At 39.2% G+C, this 20,571-nt stretch overlaps 1 long non-coding RNA gene across 1 annotated transcript; it reads left to right on the top strand.

Moving 5' to 3' along the window:
* The first annotated feature begins 1,918 nt into the window (after positions 1-1,918).
* LOC123367041 lies at positions 1,919-20,253 on the top strand. The gene is made up of 3 exons (XR_006578273.1): positions 1,919-2,049; positions 7,024-7,092; positions 20,167-20,253. It is a non-coding gene; the product is annotated as an uncharacterized LOC123367041 (long non-coding RNA).
* The last annotated feature ends 318 nt before the right edge of the window (positions 20,254-20,571 follow it).

The following is a 20,571-nucleotide window of genomic DNA, read 5'->3' as shown; positions in this document are numbered from 1 at the left end:
TTATACTTGTTTATAAAGATTTGGCAGTGGAATATTATATTAGAGAACTGATCCTTGGGGTGTTTTTTAGGGGGGAGAAGCAGGGAGGAAAGAAGACATGTTTAACAGCTTCCCAAAAATTAGGTTACAGCGACACACAATTTAAATTAAGCAAGTCTTAAAAGCTCCGTTTGATTTAGTAAATTGTTAGGTTCCAAATTCATTGAGAGTAAGTACAGCATACGTGTATTTTTAAACAATTGTGGAAAGTTACATGACTGCATACACATTTATTTTTATATAGTAACCAAAGGATACATACTGCAATACACTATACACCCTGTGTTTGTATGCATATGCAGAGACACACATACTTTATAAACATACACACACATATATAAAAACATCCACATATATAAATATCAATAAATATAAAAAGCCACACAAATGTGTCTAAACCTATATATATATATGTATCATATGCATGCATTGAGTCTAGTCCATGTGCCATTTCTATGCACAAAGAAAGGCTTTTCTGACTAGATTTTCATTTTCAAAACCTGCAGTTGTAATGAGTAGCTTCAGAACAATAGACTGTAGCCATTTTTAATTTGCAGGAGTGTGAATTATACACAGCAATTGTACAGTCTCCTCCATTTATGAATGATCACTAGCCACAGGGAATGCATTCTTTCAGAGAGACACTCACAACCCACAAAGAAGATGGAGTCAGAATTCAGGCCATGCTGAAAAAGCAATGTACATATGAAAAGAAATTTAATTCTTTTGCTCCCTGGCCAGTGCTAAAGCATGAAAATGTAGGGCAAAATTCAGCCCTGGTATAACTTCTTTGACTTCAGTGGAGTTCCTCCCAATTACACCACAGCTTAAAAATGGCCCATAGGAATAAAATACAAGATTATTTTAATAAATTCTAATTTCACAGTATCTTATTACAGCCTGTAACCTGAAAGATCCGGTCCTCCATGTAACAATGGTGTGATACACTGGCGTGCTGGTAATGGTCTGAACTTTATTTCTTGGCATGGGTCAAGGATACAAAAGGTTTTACCCCTCTGTCACTTGGCAGGTGTCGATATCCATGGATCCTCCAGACTACAGTTACATACTCAAGCTAAATGTAGACACAGATTTTCCATTCAATTAACAGCTTCGTCTAAGGTTATTTTGTAATGCCTTGAGTGCTGAATAACATATTATACTGGATATATACAAAGAAAGGGCACTCATGGCCCTATAGATGAATGAATTTCTATATTGACAGTTTGTTCACTGCAGTTCTCTCACTAATTTATTCTTGTAACCTACTGACTAGCGTGATAGGCATCACAGTGTTCCGGGGGGATAGAACATTTATATCACCCTCTAGTGGCCAGTTCACAGAGGAAACGAGTCATAATATTACTACAGCTAATGGAGAAAGATCTTGAGCTCTAACCCAGCAGATACCATGAGGTCCATTCAGGTACAGCATCCTTTCAGTCTCCAGGGTCAAAATATTCAGAAGCTACGTGCATGCATGCATCAGGCCTGTAAACTAAAAAGTTGGAGCTTCAAGCAGGAATGTGTCTGACGCCGCTTTCTGGATCACTACACTAAAAAAGAAAAGTAGCAAAATGTGCAAAAACAATAGTTGGTTGTGAGAGCTTAGCTTTTATGTCATGGAAAAATCTGTGACCCACTGTCACTAAACTCGGGCTGTTCAAGTTTTTAAAACAGATTTAATTTTATATTACAGACATATTTTCTTGAGCTACATTGACTCAATATGTGCCAATGGGGCAGCTCAGATGAGAATGTCAGAAAAGTCTGCCCAGAAAATAAATACAAAAATTCATTAATAATGCTTAAAGCTACGTTTATGTCACAGAGGTCATGGAAGTCACGGAATCCATGACTTCTGGAGAGAGTTCCATGACATTCTCTGCTTCAGCCCAATGGGCTGCAGGACTCTGGAGCTGACAGCCAGTGCGGCCCTGGCAGGGTTCCAGCGATAGCCGACAGCAGTGACAAATGACAGGGCCCCCCCCTGCAAAGTTCCAGGGACAGGTGACAGACTCTTGAGGGGGCCATCCTCAGGGTTCCAGCGACAGGCGATAGCCTTGTGCGGGGGGAGGAGGACTCCTTGGGTAAGCAGCTGGGGTGCCCCATTTTCTCTTTGGGAAATATGGTCACCCTGCAGCTCCAAGCTGTTGTGGGCAGAGGGGGAACCCTACAGCTCCCAGCTACCATGTTGGTGGGGAAAACCATGGAGCCGCAGCAGTAAAAGTCACAGACAGGTTATGGCTTCCATACATTTTTGTTTATTGCCCATGACCTGTCCATAACTTTTACTAAAAATAACCATGACAAAATCTTGGCCTTAATAATGCTCACCAACCTCACTCGGGTGTTCTCAGGATTCTTTCATTAAGAAGATGGTTTGTAAAACATTTTGAGATCCTCAACTAGAAAGAACTATGGAAGTGTGATTAAAATTAGTAGTAGAATCAAAAACATAAGTGGATGGTAGGTTGTACTTTAATACTTAGTAGCTTACTAACTTGTAAAATAAAAATTATAACCTCTTTGATGCTTATGAAAGTGGCCTCAAGTGTCCACAGAGAGAAAAAAGGTCCTTATGAAAGCACAAAACTGATGCTGGATTGACATGCCACCACTGGACTGACATAGCAGTGCAAGGGTATAGAAATAAAGAACAGGCTCTTTGAAGAGCTCATATTGGAAAGTGGAATAAGGCACTCACTAACATTTATTCTTCCAAAAGTAATAAGCCTCTAGAAAACCCAGGACTAATAGAAATAGGCCCTCTCTGTTTTGCTAGGGGTAACCGCCTTCTGTTTTCCTTCATCATGAAATCTGGTAACACAGGCCCTGGCCTGCAAGCTACATAGGTGGCCCTTTGCACTGGCATGGAACTGAACTGACCTCAAAGGGGATTTTCACAGGCAGAAGGGTTCATCCACATGAAGCTCTTTGCAGGAGCAAGGCCTTATTTTGCAACATTCACAGGAAGAGTTAGGAGCAATAGCATCTGTATGGTAAGGACACTGAGCCAAATTCAGGAATCCTTTGTCAAACAAAACCCCCAAAGACTACAGAATTTGGTGCACTGAAATTTTTCCCCTCGGGGAGATCTTCTGAGCTCCCTTAAGAGTCCCAAGGATCCCTGTTCTCTCTCTTCTTTCTTCTGCTTCCACTCCCCTCAGAGATTTGGTATTTCAAAGAACCTCCCACTGGCCCAGAGGATTGAATACAGCTTCCTCCACATCTTAGTATTCCTCCCCGCCTTGTGTTTGCCAACAGAACTGCGGGTGGCCTCCAGATACTAATATGAAGCATTACTTGTTTCAAGCACTAAGCATGCTGTCACTGCAGTACAACCAGCTCTTGCCCATCCTGCAAGCAAGAGAGACTGGAACCTGTAGTTAGACCCCACATGTGGCAGTTTAGGGCTGCAGCCAGACTTCCATAATGACTCAAGATTAGGAAAGGGTGAACCGTTTCAGATAAAACAGGAAATGACCTGAACCTTTGATGTAAACGTGATTTTTTTTCCCAAGATACACAGAACTTGGAATAGCTTTCTTGTTCTATTTTCCATTTTCTTTCAGAGGAGATGTAAAATTGAGGCCCTGACCACTCAAGGTCATTAAAAATCCCATTAACCTTTTCACAAGTTAGGGCTTAAGTAGGGTTAATTGAAGCAATATTGCTTCACAAGGGTTTGAAGAAGCATTTTTTTCCAGTTTCAATATACATGCCAGTTGGTTTGCACCCTTCTCCCCAAGGTTCGCTTTGAGTTTCAAGTTCATATCCAAAATGAAACTGGGCAAGTACAACTGAGGTTCACCTGGCTTTATATTTTAACCATGCAAAACTGTGTTTTTTGCATGGTTTTCATGGGTGTGATGGGAAATGATAAATCTTTCAAAAGCTGCTCAATGATCCCTGAAACAGTTTGTCAAACTTCAAATATTTAAGAGAGAGGGGAATGGCCTCATTATTATAATGAGCTAAAAATACTAAGGAAAGTACAATATAAAGCTATATTCATAAACAGACCATACCATATACCATAAATAATAGTTTACATTCATTCACTGCTTTGTGTTATAAGAAAAAGAACTCAAAGCAAAGCATAGAAACTAACCATAGGAAATGAGGAAAATATAACACGCAGATCATGGCATGTCAGAAGAAATATCATGCAGAGGCAGAAAATTGTCACCCTTCAACAATGAGCAATGATTTCCACCTAGAACTGTCTCCAGCCTCATGCCACCACACCCGCAACAGAGCTCTCCATGACCATCATTGTTCCATAGCTAGCCTTCAGTACTAAAAACTAAAAGTCTAATGCCATTCTATTTATGAAGTTCTTTCCTTTTAAAATACAAGAACAAGGGGCCATTCACTTCAGGGCATTCGCAAAGCTGATCTTTTCCCCCTAGAAATCTAAAAATGGTGGCAGAGGATAATTATTGTAAGAGTGGGTAATATGAGCTTTTTGTGTTTTAGTACTGAATTTTACTGCTGTAGTTTAGTTATGTTTGGATATTAATTCTAGTGTATTTTTAAGTTATGTCAAAGGCATCTAATGCATATGGAAATTGCTCTTTTTAGCATGTCTACATAAATCTAAGGTACGTAATTAGTTAAATTAGATGGTAGCAAATTCAAAACTGATAAAAGAAAATAATGTTTCACACTGCACATTTCAACTCTGGAACTCATTGCCACTGAAACCAAGGTTTAGATATTTATCAGGATAATAAGCACACACAATTATAACAGTAAATATTAAAATAAAATACACAAGAGTTTTGGAAGAGTTTCCAGTAGTTATGGTCTTGATGCAGGAAGTTGGTGATATTCTATGACCTGTGTTATGCAGTCACTTGATTAGCACAGTGTGGCTTCTGGCCTTCTTCTAACTACTGGGCATTATGTGGAAACTCTCCCTGGAGCAGGTGATTCTATAACTGCCTACCTGAGTGTTTTTTTTCTGAAGCAGCTGGTACTGGCTCCTACTGGAAACAGGACACTGAACTAGATGGACCGCTGGACTGATAAAATATAGCAATTCCTATGTTTTACGTGCTACTCTTTCAAGACCTCTCATTTAACCTATTGCACCCATTTATTACTCCTGGAAGTTCATGTGATTTCCAGTGCTGTAGTACCAGACTTTTTGCTAGTAATAAAGCACATGGGAACCAGTGTTCTTGTAAACGAGGAAGTATAAGAAGTACCAGCTTTGAGTTACAAATAATTTTAGAAGAAACAAATGAGAAGAATTGAATATTAATAATTTTAATAGCTCATTTTCCCAAAAGTTCCTAACCTTTTGAAACTCCAAAAGATATGTTAGAGGCAACCAGAGAAACTTCATATTGGTTCATTTATTACTCTTTTTAATACATATTTTGGACATCTAAGTTAGGGCTTGTCTACATGGACCACGGTGAAAATGAGAAGGATGTGAATTGTAGAACACCCTCACCTGTTATGCTCTAATAGACTCATGTAGACCCTTGCTGATGTTAACTAAAATGTACCCAGTGCATGTTAACGTAGTCCTGTTTGAAACATAGGCAGTTAGAGCACAATGTTACAGTTCTCTACAGATCACACCCCAGTAGAGCACATTATGGTGCCTGTAGACAAGCCGTGAGAGTTCAATGCACATGAAAAATAATTTCCTGGGCAATTGCATAAAGATGTACTGAGGTTTTAACATGAGACCAATAATCAGCCAATGTTCTCTGAAAAGGTTCACAAACCTCAAATCTTCTGACAAAACCTGGTCTGAACTTTGTGTGTTAAGGAAACGAAGTGAGTTTTGCCTTGTTACAGACTTTGTTGTGAACATTTCACACAACTTTGGGGTTAACCTGGCTGCCCTGGCCAACTCTCAACTCTGTCAACTCAATTTTCCTTATCTAAATTCCCCTGTGGATTTAACTCAACAAGAAATGCCTCTGAAGTCCTTCTCCCTTAAACTGTGTAGTTTTGTTGGTGCCGTATAATAAAGGCTTTGTTCCATTCAAGAATTGGTGACATTATGGTTCTTGGTAAAGTGAAATGATCCTGGAACACAGTTTGGTCTGCACGTCTCTAGGAGGCATGGATGCTTGTAAAATACACTATACAAATCAAAATATAATTGTGGGCCATATCGTGAGGTTCCTATTTGGGTAAAACTCATTGGTTTTAATGTCAGGTCTGTGAATCCTCAGAGGGAACTTGGCCCTATTGTACATTTCCTTGTTACATCTGGAATTGAAAGAGGAAGTGTCAAACTGTTGTAAAAAAGGTTGCTCTTGAAAGGTTTTCAGCTCAGTTTTGCAGACTCAAAGGGATTCAGATACAGTGTACCTAAAGTTGTGTGTGTTCACTAAGCCAAACTATTGGCTTAGTGCTGGTGAGTTTTACTTGTTTTCTTCTCAAAGCATTACACATGAAACTAATTTAAATCTTACAACATCTTTGGGAAGTATCCCAGATAAGTATTAACTGCATTTTACTCATGGAGAAATTTAGGCAGAGATGTAAGTAATTAGCCCAAAACCACAGACAGATTCAGTATTAGATGGTTTTTAGCTCTCAAACCTATGCTCAAACCACAAGATCACACCTCTCTCAAATATTATCTGTAACAGAACTTGCATTTATTTAAGAGGAAGTATACATTTCCTGTTCGAATGGCAAACATCTTTGTTTGTTAGCTCACAATATTCACTTTATATGTTATGTGGCTGAAGACCTTTATGGATGTCTATTTGGGATTTCATTAACATTACAAAAAAACCCAGACAATTTTGGTGCAAAGCTCAATCTGAGTGGGTAAATTCCTTGTTTTTTTTAAAAACCCAGAAAGGGTGGATAAAAGGCATATAAAATAAATGCTGAGTGAATAGGTCTCTTGAGCTATAGAAGTTGTGCTGTGAAAATTCTACTTTGTCTGGCAAACACTATCAAACAGAAACCGATGAAGAGCATTTTTTCCATTTCATACAGAAAAAAAAAGCGCGCGCGAGAGAGAGAGAGAGAGAAATCAGATCTGACCCAGTGACTTCGATGACAATGGTGAGAGTCCTACTTTGTACAATGAGTATAAAAGCAGAGTTTCTACTCTTTGGGTGGGCATTTTCACATTCCTAGCAACAGAGTTTAGCTAACAGAGCCACTAAGATAGCTTAGTGGAGCTCTGGTTATCAGCACCAGTAAGCCTCTGGTATGTAGTAGTAACCTTAATGAGCCCTCCTGCTCTTTTACATTGATTTCTAAATTATGCGGTGCAATTAAAAAAGGATTGCCTAAGTGCAATTCACTGTCATTGGTAATTCTAGTTCTCAATATCTACCAGAATTCAGGCTTCTGGTACATGAACTTCATATTTTTACAATAATTTGGGTCATTTCCAATTGGAATTCAAAACCAGGTGTCAGTGGTGAAGTGCCTTGAGGCAATCAAAATAACTGACTATGTCACCTTGCCTCCTAATGATCCTTATATATTTAACATAAACATAATAAAAGTAAGTGTTTATCCAAGCAGGACAATTACATATGTTTACCTGGGTTTGCAATGAGTTAAGAAAAAAGAGGCAGAGAAATAAATTCCAACAGTTAAAACAAAGTATCAACATATAGATTTGAAATGTTGATACTTGCTGATGCTTCAAATAAACCCAGAAGCTGTTCTTGGGGAGGAGGTCATAATGGCCTATATAACCTATTTTGAGAATATTTCTTCTCTTACGGTGCTGCATGCTTCTCATTATAATGACGATACCTAGCAGTTATATGGCTACTTACATTTTTAAAGTGCTGTACCAACAACTAATTAATCCTCACAACACCCCTGTGGGGTAGGTAAGTATTGCTATCCCCATTTTACAAATGGAGACATTGAGACATAGAGAGAAAAACTGACTTGCTGGAAGGCACACAGCAAGTCATTGGCACAACTCAAATTAGAACTCAGAGGGTTCCTGGCTCCCAGGCCCAGGCTCTGTCCACTAGACCAGACTACATTGCCTCTCATAAGGATATATGCCTCATTTGAGAGTCATGTGAGACCTCCAGCTAGTCCCCACAAACTTGGTGCTATCTAGCTTTTATTGCTTAAGTTATATATCTATGTAATGCTAACTCACTAAACTGAGGGTTATAGAGATAATGTGGCCTATGCTAAAGACACAAATCCCACATAATTTTAAACTTTCTACACAAATATTTCCAATGTGTTCCTCATTCTGGTCCTTTGTCCTAAATTAGTGCATTGGCAGGTAGGGAGGCATGCAGTGGTGGTTCTTCATTAAAAGACAGGGCTAGGTACATTTTTGTAGTGCTATTCTGCAGTGAAAAGAAACATATTTTTCCATTTCCAGGATTCCCATCCAAATATAAGTCACTTGAAAACTGGCCCACAATGAAATTCTCAATAAGAAAATCCTGAACAGCGGCAAACTGAGTGTTGGAATTCCTAAGGGGAAAAACAAAAAACAAACAACCCCCCCGCCCCCACCACCACCATTACTGTAAGTTAGATGTAACTATTTACCTGTGGCTATGTTAGAAACACAACACTAACTACATTAACAATGTTGAAATGGTTCCGTACTTTGTCTAGGGATTATATGACTGACAGTCAAAAAGCTGTTATAATATATCACGTAAAAACAGGGTATCTGGGTCAGATTCTCAAAAGCGCTCAGCATCCACAACTGGGGCCAGATATTCAGAGAGTTCAGCTCCCAATTTAATACACAAATATGTGGCCAGGTATTCAAAAGTGTTCATCTCCCAGCAGCTCCCATTGAGAACAAGCTGAGGTGTTTTGAAAATCTGGCCATTCATTTAGATGCTTAAGTGGGAAATGCTGGATGATGAGCTCTTTTGAAACACGTCTCAAGCTCCCCACATTTCTACAAAATATTAACTTATAATTTTCTTCCTTCCTTCCTTCTTTTTTTATTTACCTTAGAAAATAATGAACATTAACATATACATATTGCCTGAAAGTAAAATTAAGGGCCAAGTTTTCAAGCAGGATGCAAGAGGTGTAGCTAAAAATGGAACCACATGACCTGAGCCCACAAAAGGCCGGCTGTGTAAAGCAAAGCGAGCACTCACACATGCAAAAGTGATAAGCATGCACAAACAGGAACATACCTTGGCATTTTCCCATTTTGTAGATGGAAAGGAAGACTTTTCCTGGTATGACAGGGCATGTATATATTTTTCCAGTAAAACCATTATAACTTTGCTTAAACGTTTGGGCCTGACCAGAGGGAAAAAAAATGAAACTCTGGGCTGACACTTGGGGTCTGATTCTCCCATCATTTACACTAATTTTACACTTGTGTAACTCCATTTACTTACAATTCACATTGGTGTGAGAAAGTACCTTGGCATCTGATTCTGCACTGCTTTTCACCTTGTGTGACATTGTGTAAGGTAGGGTGTAAAGACCATTAACTTTGATCTGGTTGCATTTTACACTTATTTTGGGTAAATGATTCCACAAGATGAAGGCAGCACAGAATCAGGCCTTTGGGTCAGAAACTAGCTTGTTGTGGGTAGGCACTGGAGCCTGTATGATATATAGAGTCTTCAAATATTCTGAAACCTAGTGCATACCCCACCTACTATATGAGTGAAATTAATTATTTTGCACTGAACATTTTTTTCCAACAGTGGGGGAAAACCACCAATATCCGAGAATAGCACCTCAGAAGTTTGACCTTGTCTCTGGATTCACTGACTATTGAGGGTGTAAGCCAAAGCCTATATTTTCCCTTCCTCTTTTTAAAGGTTGCGGCCATTTACAGAGATTTGTAAAAATTTACTACTGTAAATGGGTGACCACTTTGTCTGGTAGTTCTGACAGCCATATACCATTTGAAAATGTTGCATTCTTGCATTCTGAATGTTGGTCACTGTTTATTTTCCACTTTCACGTCTTTTCAAATACTCTGCTTCCTGCACATCTGACTGTAGTGCTTCACCACAAGATAGACTATGATAGAACAAGAATTAGGAGTGGAAAAGTTTTCTGAGATTTGGAAAATGCAACATGATTTTCCAAAGTACTTGTTACTTTTATTTTTAGGATAGATAGATAGATAGATAGATAGATAGATAGATAGATAGATAGATAGATAGATAGATATGCCAACAGCATACACTTCACTGTCCACAGCAAAGCAGGTTTATGATTACAGACATCTCTATATACAGAGCTACTATGGCTAACCCATTTGAGGGAGTTATTAAGCTGTTGACAATATGAGAATCAGATGAATTTACCACTGGTTCAGTAATTGTCTTTCATATATGAACAACCCCCTACATACAACTTTTATGATTCATCATATTTATTTTTTGTTTCCTCAAGCAACATCTTTTATTAGTTGCACACTCACTAAAGAAATTTAATTTCTGCAAGAGAACAACAAAGCAGTTGATTATTATTATTGAGAATCTGGTACAACACAGAGTGAAATAAAATCTATAAGGCATTAAAATGACAGATTAGGCAAGAGCTGTATTCATTTACAAGTGTTAGAACATCATGTTAATGCCTCACAAGCACAACATAAAATGAAAATCAACTCTTTCATGCTGCTTTACTAATACTGCAAAGCTCCAAGGAGCACAAGTAGTAGTCCCCGTTAAAGAGGCAATGTCCTTTTGTAGTTTTCACATGCAGAAGGCTTGTCATTAACACATGCAGGAAAACTCTCCTAAGGTACTTTCTGGCCATACATTTTAAATTCTTAGCTCTTTGCCATTAAAAGCTGATTATTACTAATCTCCTCTAGATTATGGACATTAATTTGTACCTCTTTGTCCTTTAATGATATTTTAAAGTTTGCGCAGAAGAACTCTTAGGTTTGAAATGTTCATTTGGTAAGCACTGCATTAAGACCTTTGCTTTTTACATTTAAAACAAGGCTACGTATCTAGAGTTACATCTCTATGGAGGTTTACTGCAGCTTTATTTACTATCAAAATATCAGAACATGGAGCAGAGTGCTAAAGCATGCAAATGAGGAAGGCTTTAAATGTTCACTTTACCCAACTACTCCAATCACAAGTTCTCCTCTGTACACAGTGTTTGTGTTCCTGTGCTCACATCCCACATTTTTCTTAGATGGAGCACTTTCACTGACATATCTCTATTGCTTTCAATTAAGCTACCACACCATCATTAGAACATATCAGAAACTGTACATTCTGTTAGGCTATGTCTTCTGCGGAAATTCATGTCCATCTGGAGAAAAGATAATCAGTAAAGCCCTGAAATACAACCACTGCCAACTGCAACTGAACACTGGTACTTAATTTCTAATAGGCATTTCTGACTGGGTAAGGGAGACCAGGTGTAGGACTATGACATAGCAAAGAGGTGCAGGACAAAAGGGTGATCACAGCAAATCAAAAGGGCCGGGGAGGGTCTGCCATATGGTGAAAGGAATTAGAAGGGGAGCAGTGATACAGTGAGGGGGTGGAAGATGAGAGGGTGAGCAGAGGAGCTTCTGACCCTGTGAGGTGCCTCGGAGATGGGGAGGAGGTTGTTAATTTGGCAGGGGTCCCATGGGGGGTGAAGGGGAGTTTGAAGTGGGGGGGACTGTGACTCAGCCAGGAGAGGGCAGGGAGAAGTAGGGGCCAAACCAGTTGAAGCCATTGCCTTTTTTTTCTCCTAAGGAAGCACAGGCTGCACATTCATTTTCGGGAGCAGCAGTGGAGTTACCACAGAGAAGCTACTGGGGAAGGGGAAAGAGCTCCAAATTGGTCTGCTGTCGATTGATTTTATTTTAGGTGTTCAGAAATGATCGTGTGTGGATGCAAATACTTTTTTTTTTCCAAGGAGGTGATAAGTATATAATTTCCAGCCTTTGTTCCACCACTTATTCTGGGCCCAAGCCACCAGTGAAGTTTATTATATGAACACTGGCCCTGAATTTGCTTCTTTATTAATGTCTTAGTAAAAACACAAATCATGCATCCCAAAGAGAGAACAATGAGACTAACATTGTCCACGAACGCAAGCAAACCTATGTTTAATGAAAAAATATTCAAATCAATTAACATTCCAAGAGTCAGCCACCCCTTTACCACAATGCAGGCCAACAGTCTGAGTACTACAAGCCCTGGGAATAAGCACCAAAACTTTTCCAGCTTGACAAATTCTCCATTTTCGAAGAAAGCCAGCAGCAATTCATGATATATTGTGGTGCTGGATAGGCCTGCAGAAAAGAAAATGACCTAAATAATGGAGAATGGAGCTTTACCCCAGCCATTCGTTGACTATCCATTGAAGAAAGAACACAAACCACACACACACACACACACATACACACACACAAATAAGCAGGAAATAGCACAGCCCAGGGTCCCACATTTATTAAAAACAAAACAAAAAACCTCACACACCCTTTTTCTTGAACTTAAACCCTACGAGAAAAAAAAATCTTTCCAGCTCCAGTTTCACTGGTAACAAATGGAAAAGCTAATTCCATATCTGCCTTTTACACAATGGTGTCTCTTCCATCAGACACAAACATTACAACTATACGGCTTGAATGAAACAGAAAATGGTTCATGGATTGCATAGTCACTATTCAACTCAGGAAAGATAGGTGATGGCTAAAGTTAAATGTACCAGGAGTTTTATTTGGCACACAAATGAGAGAAGAAAGGCATTTATTAGTCAAAAGGAACTGTTAGGTTTATCTAATCCCAATTCCTCTTTTCTCTCAAACACCTAATTTTTTCCTTGAATAGCAACTAAGTATGCATTCATAGATTTGACAAAACAAAAGCAGGCATTAAGTAGGCACAACCAACCACAATTAGGGACTCAAATGTATAATGTACAATGGTGAGTGGCATGTTATAAAAAACAAAAAGAGTGAGATTTAATGTAGAAAGTGCATTATTCAGAAGTGGGTATTCACCCACGAAAGCTCATGCTGCAAAACGTCTGTTAGTCTATAAGGTGCCACAGGATTCTTTGCTGATTATTCAGAGACACTCCGGAAAATTGCACAGGAGTTTACTTCTCTCTTTGCAACTCCTGAATGCCCTGGTCCCCTCTGAACTAGCTTTACAAGGGGGCGTGGTATCTGAAGTATGTTATGGAGCCCACTGATTTTACACAGAATCCTACTAATGTCCTACTGTAATAATATCACATATTTACAATGAGCCCTGAGAACTGTGGTCCCCAACAAAATGAGTTCTTCTACCACTTAGGTTCTTCCTCTTCATTTTCCTTCCTTTTTTAGTTTACACAAAAGTCAAGTTTCATCTTGCCCACTTCCCTGAAATGTCATCAGGTTGCACAATAGCCTCCAGAATACAAGAAAATACAAGATACAGGTTAGCACAAGTTGCACCAAGTTTACATCTTCAAGCTATATAGAAATATAAATACTTACTTCTGAGAGCATAGAATGTGAGAGAGAGCACTCTTCTCAGTAAGTGATCTGTGTATAAAGTATGTGATGTCATTTTTCCAACTATCATCTAGTGCTTATACCGTGATCATCACTATGGCATTTGAGTCTCTTTCTCTTCTTGCTTACATCCTATCAGTGCTGTTGGTAATGATGAAAGGGCCAGCAACAACACAGGTATACTTGCTAAGCAATTTCGACCGCCAGCACTGGTGTTGTGAAAGTAGAAGCTCTCTGGTGGTTCTTTTGGTAACTGCAACATCTGAAACCGAAGTGCTGCAGCCCAGTAAGAAGCCATTATCCAATCTGTGTGAGACACTCCAAAAATGTGTAGTGATTACCTTCTAGGTATCATGCTAGCAAAGCACTATATTTAGAGTAGGCATATAAGAGACACCTGCTGTTCAGGTAAGCTCACCAAAAATACTCTAGATACATACAATTAACATTCTGAGAATGCTGAATCATATCCCAGATTGCTATCCTTGAAAAGTACGGCAAAAATCATTGCAAAGATTCAGAACCAGGTGTCTGACATCTACAAACACTACAGTCAACATTTCTATCTTTCTTTTTTCTTTTTAATTTGATGAATTTTATGATCTCTGTGCTATAGGAGGGTGCTATAAAGGACTTGATAGGATGAGATTTGGTTGAAGGAAAGTTTGGGGTTTGTTTGTAAGAAGAGCGGTTAAATACTGATGAAGCTGTGTAAAAGGAATGAAAGGGAAAGAGAATTGGTGGGGATAAATCAAAACAGCTTTGAGGTTAGGAATTCCATTCAAGAATTCTATTCTTATCTCCATTTTCTATTTAGTTTGCTTCAATCATTAAATAAAAGAATCCAGTCCCAATCTAGAACCATGCAGCCTTATTTTGTCCTCCTGTATTGTTTTGTGGTCACTGTTGTGAGGTGGGCCCTTCCCTACTATAAAGATAGGAGAGGCACGGAATTTCATTACAGTTTGCCTTTAAGACCATCACTCGCAAAAATGTAATATTAAGGGGATATGTTTTAAAACAGAACATTTCATATAGTGAATTATGCCCACATAAAATCTCACTATACAAGGCAAATGCACTAGTATGCCAGTTCTCTGACTGCTTTTGTGGAGAGGAACTTACAGCCCTGAAAGGGTCAGGGAACCAAAGAGAAGGCAAAATGGACGAATGTGGCTCACGGTGAGTATTAAAAAATGGGAGAAAACTAAACAGAAAATTGAGGAAAGATCACCTTGCAATAGCAGATAAGTTATCCACCAAACCCTCAAAGGTAACATTCAGCTCAGAGATTCCCATTTACAAAAGAAAAAGTGTAAAGTTTAAGAAAAAGTTAAAATGTACATTTGCTATCGTTCTCAGTATAAGTTAGCATAAAGACATACTGAGATTAAGAATGGTATTACTGAACAATCAAGAATAATAAATTACCTGGTATATTGATGGATGGAGGGATAATCATTGAATCTATATTATAAAATTGTTGACATTGTCATATATGTTTAATAATAACAATTCTGAAACTGGTTATTTAATTTTGACCAGCTGAACTGATTTCTTGACTTCTCTGTAAATGCACTTAGTTTCTGTGCCTCCACTTTCTCTGCCAACTATCTATTTCCTTTTATTTCTGTTGCTTGAGTCCAAGAGGTGGATGTGCAAGGATCTTTCCTTTCACAATTTACTCTACAAGTAGATTTTTGCCATGGGGGTCACTTCTCCCAATTCTAGGACTAGCGCATAGACATAGCACTATGTGTTTGGTCCTTACGTTTTTCAACCATTCCTTTCTTCTAATCCAATGTCTCTCAGCCTTTCCAGGAGTTTGATTTGTCTTGCATACCGCCAAGTTTCACCTAACTTAAAAACTACTTGATTACAAAATCAGACATAAAAATACAAAAATGTCACCGCACACTGTTACCGAAAAATTGCTTACTTACTTTTTACCATATAATTATATAATACATTAATTGGAATATAAATATTGTACTTACATTTCACTGTATCATATATAGAGCAGTATAAACAAGTCATTGTCTGTATGAAATTTTAATTTGTACTGACTTTGCTAGTGCTTTTTATGTAGCCTGTTGTAAAACTAGGCAAATATCTAGATGAGTTGATGTACCCCCTGAAAGACCTCTACGTAACCCTGGTTGAGAACCACTGTTCTAAACTCCCCTTTTAACTACTGACTATTTCTTACCTCAGTACTACAGCAGCCTCAATCTCTATCCTCACTTGCAGAAAAGAAAACAAGGTAGATCTTGATTCATATTCAAGTGCACATTGATGGATATTGATTTTGGGGGGGGATTTTTAAAAATCAAGACAAATATATGCACAAAATCTTATTTTAAAGATACCTAGTGACATACAGCTACATACAACATATCAGAACTGAACCCTGAGTCCTCCATGCTTATTCAAATTAACCAGAGCAAAAGAGTTTCATAAACCTCCGGAGAGTGAAGGGCATCAAAGGGACATCAAGATTATTTAGACTACTGCTAAATGTGAAGCCACTAGTAGTGCCTGACTAAGGATAAAAGGAGTAAAAAAACAAGGGTGATGTCATGGTAGGGGTCTACTACAGACCAAGAAGAAAAGATGGATGAGTTGTTTTTTTTAAACAACTAACAAAATCATCCAAAGCACAGGACTTGGTAGGGACTTCAACTACTCAGACATCTGTTGGGAAAATAACAGAACAGGGCACAGATTGTCCAACAAGTTCTTGGAATGTATTGGAGGCATTTTTCTATTTCAGAAGGTGGAGGAAGTTACTAGGGGAAAGGCTGTTCTAGATTTGATTTTTACAAATAGGTTGAGAATTTGAAAGTGGAAGGCAGCTTGGGTGAAAGTGATCATGAAATGGTAGAATTCATGATTCTAAGGTAGGGTAGGAGGGAAAACAGCACAATAAAGACAATAGATTTCAAGAAGGCAGACTTTAGCAAATTCTGCGGGTTGGAGGAAAAAGAGTTCAAGAGAGTTGGCAGTATTTCAAAGACACATTATTAAAGGCACAAGAGCAAACTATACCACTACATAGGAAAGATAGGAAGTATGGCAAGATACCATCCTGGCTTAACCAGAAGATCTTCAATGATATGAAACTCAAAAAAGAGTTCTACAAAAAGTGAAAAGTAGGTCAAATTACAAAGGATGAATACAAACAAATAACACAAGTATGTAAGGACAAAATTAAAAAGGCCAAGGCACAAAATGAGATTAAACTAGATTAAACTAGTTATAGACATAAAGGATAACAAGAAAGGATAACAAGAAAACATTCTACAAAAACATTCTACAGGGTATGCCTGTTACTCAGTAGGGGGGGAAATAATGACAGAAAATGTGGAAATGGCAGAAGTGCTAAATGACTTTTTTGTTTCAGTTTTCACTAAAAAGGTTAGTAACGATTGGATGTCTAACATAGTGAATACCAGTGCAAATAAGATAGGCTCAGAGGCTGAAATAGGGAAAGAACACTTAAAAATTACTTAGACAAGTTAGATATCTTCATTAAATTCATCCTAGAATACTCAAGGAGCTGACTGAAGAGATATCTGAGCCATTAGCAATTATCTTCGAAAAGTCAGGGAAGACAGGAGAGATTCCAGAGGTCTGGAAAAGGCCAAATATAATGCCAATCTATAAAAAGGGAAATAAGGATAACCTGGGGAATTACAGACCAGTCAGCTTAACTTCAGTGCCCACAAAGATAATGGAGCCAATAATTAAGCAATCAATTTGGAAACACCTAGAAGATAATAAGGTGATAAGTAATTGTCAGCATGGATTTGTCAAGAACAAATCATGCCAAAGCAACCTAATAGCTTTCTTTCACACAGTAGCAAACCTTGTGGATAAGGGGAAAGCAGTAGATGTGGTATATCTTGACTTTAGTAAGGCTTTTGATACTGTCTCACGTGATCTTCTCATAAACAAACCAGAGAAATCCAACTTACTATATGCTACTATAAGGTGGGTGCATAACTGGTTGAAGCCATTCCCAAAGAGTAGTTGTCAGTGGTTCACAGTCAAGCTGGAAGGGCTTATCAAGTGAGATCCCACAGGGATTCGTTCTGGATCTGGTTCTGTTCAATATATTTAGATGAGGGATCAGCAACCTTTGGCATGCAGCCCAGGAAAATCTGCTGGCAGGCCAGGATGGTTTGTTTACCTGCAGCGTCCATGGGTTCAGCCAGTCGCAACTCCCACTAGATTTCCCTGACAGGCCGCGTGCCAAAGGTTGCCAATCTCCGATTTAGATAATGGTATAGAGATTACACTTATAAAGTTTGTGGACAATACTAAGATGGGAGGGGTTGCAAATGCTTTCAAGGATAGGATTACAATTCAAAATGATCGGGACAAACTGGAGAAATGGTCTGAAGTAAATAGGATGAAATTCAATAAGGACAAAGTTAAAGTAATCCACTTAGGAAGGAACAACCAGATGAACACATACAAAATGGGAAATGACTGCCTAGGAAGGGGTACTGCCAAAAGGGATCTGGCAGTCATAGTGGATCACAAGCTAAATATGAGTCAACAGTGTAACACTGTTGCAAAAAAAGTGAACATCATTCTGAGATATATTAGCAGTAGTGTTGTAAGCAAGACACGAGAACTATTTTTTTCACTCTACTCTGTGCTGATTAGGCCTCAGCTGGAGTATTGTGTACAGTTCTGGGCACCACATTTCAGGAAAGGTGTAGACAAATTGGAGAAAATCCAGAGAAGAGCAACAACAATTATTAAAGGTCTAGAAAACATGACCTATGAGGGAAGACCGGAAAAAATGGGTTTGTTTAGTCTGAAGAAGAGATGACTGCGGGGGCACATGATAACAGTTTTCAAGTATATAAAAGGTTGTTACAAGGAAGAGGGAGAAAAATTGTTCTTCTTAACCTCTGAGGATAGGACAAGAAGCAATGGGCATAAATTGCAGCAAGGGAGGTTTAGGTTGGATATTAGGAAAAACTTACTGTCAGGGTAGTTAAGCACTGGAATAAATTGCCTAGGAATATTGTGGGATCTCCATCATTGGAGATTTTTAAGAAAAGGTTAGACAAACACCTGTCATGGATGGTCTACATAATACTTAGTCCTGCCGTGAGTGCAGGGGACTGGATTAGATGACCTCTCGAGCTCCCGTCTAGTCCTACAGATCTATGATTCTATCCTTCCCATATGGTAAAGTAATGAATACTGAAAGGGCCATAACTTCTTGTCCAACTGCTTCTTCAGCTTTTGAAATGTTTAAAGGATGTTTAGACAGATAGCTGAATCCTTCCCTCTTGGTTAATCAGATTTCTTGAGGAGTAGAAGTTTAGGAGAGCCACCCTGTGTCAACAGGAGGCATGAGAAAGAAAGATAGGCAGCTTTCCAGCACTAAGGGGAGAGAGGGAGATTCTGGGCATCCAACTTGGGAAATGAGAGACCAGAAATGGGCTTGCACAAGGAGTCTCTGACCTTTAAAAGGGGGCTCAGTAAGGAAGGACCCAGGGAAAGCAGCTTTGAGAGTCAAAGTAATCTTTAGGGAATCTATTTATCAGCAGCGGCAGTCAGGGAGCTGGATTAGTGCTTGGGTGAGGAGCTAAAGCCTCAATTCAGGGTCTGCAGCAAGCACTAGTTCAGCCTTAATGATTTTAGAGTCCCAATATGGGAAGGACTTTTGTATTCATAAAGTATGATTTCTCTGGAAAAGTGGTAGGGAAAGAGACCACCTGAGAGTGATTCTGTGCAATCCTGTTGGAGAGTTCTTAGACTACAGTGATGGACAACTGCTCTTCTTCTCTAAGGTGTCTCAGCTGTGGGCTGCAACAGGGATCAATCTCGTCAACCTTCATGTTCAATGTATATTGTAAGTGACGCCACCAGGTGATATGGGCTGTATCATTGTAAATTATTTTCCTTAGACTTTGAAAAATGTCCTTGCTGTCCTTATGCCAAATAGAGACAGGGACTTGGATGAGAACCGTATGGCTTAAATTAAATCCACGCAAGTGGGTAGTGATGCTTATTGTCAAAAGGAAACATCTGAGGAACTGGTGATATCTAAATCTCCTCCTTTACCTGAGGCCACCAGTCTGCCCATTGTCAAAGTGTCCACAGTTTCAGAGTCTCATACATGCTACCTCTCTACTGCTGGCATCTCAGAGAGCAAAACTGGCCAACAGCAAAATATTTCTATCTTTGAATTGCCAAGGGGTTCCCCCCTTTCCATTTTAATGCATCCATCTCTGTGTTACTCTAAGTCTTAATGGTTGCAATGCTCTGAAACTGGAACTAAAGGAGGAAGTCAGGCAGATATTTCATCTTTTGTGGAAAGAGGCTACCCACCTTCTAAGCAAAACTCACCAACAAGAGCATATTTCACCTCTTCTCTGGATTGTCTTCCAGTAAACTGCCAGGTGAACAAGGCACCAAATGGCTGGTTGTTCTGCTACCTCAAGTACCACCCTCTCTCTCCCTCTCTCTGACCCGTCACACAACCAGCTGTGTCTCAACAGCCACCTCAGAGCCAGCAGGCCTCAGCTGAAGGCCTTCACCTCTGGAATTCACTATGGCCAGAAATTCATGTAATCCTTAGCCTGCCAACATTTCTAACACATTGCCAGGACACACCTTTTTCCTCAAACTTTTCAATAACTACCAAACCCATTTTTTTTCTACAGGAAACAGGCTTCTTATAGCAGTTTGCACCCTGCTGGCTAGCAGAAGCTACTGTACCTAAAGAAGATTCACCCCGTCCAAGGAGGCCAGTCTCTGTGTGCACCACTAATCTTCCAGAGATGACTCACCAAGCAGGGCAGCTCTAAGTTGATTCTGGGTCCTCTGAAGTCCCATCAGCAGAAGTTTCCCATGATACCTGCACTGAATCTGCACAGCTCTTGTTTGTGCTCCTTGGTCACATTTAGAAACTATCAAGAGATGCACCTCTTTGCCTAGGCTAAATGAATTATCAGTACTGTTAACTATTTCTCTGCTGGTCATTTTAGGAGACAGATGCAGGTACTCTTCTGGCTACATATGAGTAGAGTACAACCACCAGCATCCCCACCAAATCTGACTTCTGTGGT

The sequence above is a fragment of the Mauremys mutica genome, chromosome 3 (assembly GCF_020497125.1).
Source record: "Mauremys mutica isolate MM-2020 ecotype Southern chromosome 3, ASM2049712v1, whole genome shotgun sequence".
Lineage (NCBI taxonomy): Eukaryota > Metazoa > Chordata > Testudines > Geoemydidae > Mauremys > Mauremys mutica.
This window is presented reverse-complemented; position numbering and strand designations above follow the sequence as displayed.